The sequence below is a fragment of the Schistocerca gregaria genome, unplaced genomic scaffold (assembly GCF_023897955.1).
Source record: "Schistocerca gregaria isolate iqSchGreg1 unplaced genomic scaffold, iqSchGreg1.2 ptg000386l, whole genome shotgun sequence".
NCBI lineage: Eukaryota > Metazoa > Arthropoda > Insecta > Orthoptera > Acrididae > Schistocerca > Schistocerca gregaria.
The window spans coordinates 2,874,100-2,877,102 of NW_026061828.1; positions in this window are offsets into that span (position 1 = coordinate 2,874,100).

Sequence of the window (3,003 nt, forward strand, 5' to 3'; positions counted from 1 at the left end):
GGTATGCGGAGACACTAAAAGCACCATAGTAGAACACAGATGAAGCATCTAAGTTGATGTGATAGCCAGTAAGAAGAAGTACAATTCAAGTTTTAGGAATCGATTATTGACTTTTTAGCTGGCTTTGGTGCCTTGGACATGAGCTAGGACTTTAAGATTCTGCATGAAAGAAGGACTAGCAGCCGAGTTGCGTGGGAGAATGTGAAAAGTGTTCATATGTAGTAAAAACCTGAGTAATCCGTCCGTTTTCGTCATTTGTTATCGAATCGACTTAAAGACAGATCGTCACATTGGCCGCTCTTCTCTCTGAAACGGTTGTACTTATCGTCTGAAAAGCTATGTCGCGTGCTGCGGCATGCTGAGACACTAAAAGCACCATAGTAGAACACAGATCAAGCTTCTAAGTTGATGTAATAGCCAGTAAGAAGTAGTACAATTCAAGTTTTAGGTATTGAATATGGACCTTGTAGCTGGCTTTGGTGCCTTGGACATGAGCTAGGACCTTAAGATTCTGCATGAAAGGAGGACTAGCAGCCGAGCTGCACGGGAGAATGTGAAATGTGTTCATATGTAGTAATAACCTGAGAAATCCGTCCTTTTTCGTCATTTGTTATCGAATCGACTTAAAGCCAGATCGTCACTTTGGCCGCTCTTCTCTCTGAAACGGTTGTGCTTATCGTCTGCAAAGCTATGTCTCGTGTTGCCGTAGGCGGAAACAGGAAAAGCACCATAGTAGAACACAGACGAAGCTTCTAAGTTGATGTAATAGCCAGTAAGAAGTAGTCCAATTCAAGATTTAGGTATCGATTATTGACTTTTTAGCTGTCTTTCGTGCCTTGGACATGAGCTAGGACTTAAAGATTCTGCATAAAAGGAAGACTAGCAGCCCAGTTGAACGGGAGAATGTGAAAAGTGTTCATATGTAGTAAAAACCTGAGAAATCCGTCCGTTTTCGTCATTTGTTATCGAATCGACTTAAAGCCAGATCGTCACATTGGCCGCTCTTCTCTCTGAAACGGTTGTACTTATCGTCTGCAAAGCTATGTCGCGTACTGCGGTATTCGGAGACACTAAAAGCACCATAGTAGAACACAGATGAAGCTTCTAAGATGATGTAATAGCCAGTAAGAAGAAGTACAATTCAAGTTTTAGGTATCGGTTATTGTCTTTTTAGCTGGCTTTGGTGCCTTGGACATGAGCTAGGACCTTACGATTCTGCATGAAAGGAGGACTAGCAGCCGAGTTGCACGGGAGAATGTGAAAAGTGTTCATATGTAGTAAAAACCTGAGAAATCCGTCCGTTTTCGTCATCTGTTATCGAATCGACTTAAAGACAGATCGTCACATTGGCCGCTCTTCTCTCTGAAACGGTTGTACTTATCGTCTGCAAAGCTATGTCACGTGCTGCGGTATGCGGTGACACTAAAATCACCACAGTAGAACACGGATGAAGCTTCTAAGTTGATGTAATATAAAGTAAGATGTAGTACAATTCAAGTTTTAGGTATCGATTATTGACTTTTTAGCTAGCTTTGGTGCATTGGACATGAGCTAGGACCTTAAGATTCTGCATGAAAAATGAACTAGCAGACGAGTTCCACGGGGGAATGTGAAAATTGTTCATATGTAGTAAAAACCTGAGAAATCCGTCCGTTTTCGTAATTTGTTATCGAATCGACTTAAAGCCAGATGGTCACATTGGCCGCTCTTCTCTCTGAAACGGTTGTACTTATCGTCTGCAAAACTGTGTCGCGTGCTGCGGTATGCGGAGGAACTAAAAGCACCGTAGTAAAACACAGATGAAGCTTGTAAGTTGATGTAATAGCCAGTAAGAAGTAGTACAATTCAAGTTTTAGGTATTGATTATTGACTTTTTAGCTGGCTTTGGTGCCTTGGACATGAGCTAGGACCTTAAGAATCTGCATGAATGGAGGACTAGCAGCCGAGTTGCACGGGAGAATGTGAAAAGTGTTCATATGTAGTAAAAACCTGAGAAATCCGTCCGTTTTCGTCATTTGTTATCGAATCGACTTAAAGCCAGATCGTCACATTGGCCGCTCTTCTCTCTGAAGCGGTTGTACTTATCGTCTGCAAAGCTATGTCGCGTGCTGCGGTATGCGGAGACACTAAAAGCACCATAGTAGAACACAGACGAAACTTCTAAGTTGGTCTAATAGCCAGTAAGAAGTAGTACAATTCAAGTTTTAGGTATCGATTATTGACTTTTTAACTGGCTTTGGTGACTTGGCCATGAGCTAGGACCTTGACATTCTGCATGAAAGGAGGACTAGCAGCCGAGTTGCACGGGAGAATGTGAAAAGTGTTCATATGTAGTAAAAACCTGAGAAATTCGTCCGTTTTCGTCATTAGTTATCGAATCGACTTAAAGCCAGATCGTCACATTGGCCGCTCTTCTCTCTGAAACGGTTGTACTTATCGTCTGCAAACCTATGTCGCGTGCTGCGGTATGCGGAGACACTAAAATCACCATAGTAGAACACAGACGAAGCTTCTAAGTTGATGCAATAGCCAGTAAGAAGTAGAACAATTCAAGTTTTAGGTATCGATTATTGACTTTTTAGCTGGCTTCGGTACCTTGGACATGAGCTAGGACCTTAAGATTCTGCATGAAAGGAGGACTAGCAGCCGAGTTGCACGTGAGAATGTGAAAAGTGTTCATATGTAGTAAAAACCTGAGAAATCCGTCCGTTTTCGTCATTTGTTATCGAATCGACTTAAAGCCAGATCGCCACATTGGCCGCTCTTCTCTCTGAAACGGTTGTACATATCGTCTGCAAAGCTATGTCGCGTGCAGCGGTATGTGGAGACACTAAAATCACCATAGTAGAACACAGATGAAGCATCTAAGTTGATGTAATAGCCAGTAAGAAGTAGTACAATTCAAGTTTTAGGAATCGATTATTGACTTTTAAGCTGGCTTTGGTGACTTGGACATGAGCTAGGACCTTAAGATTCTGCATGAAAGGAGGACTAGCAGCCGAG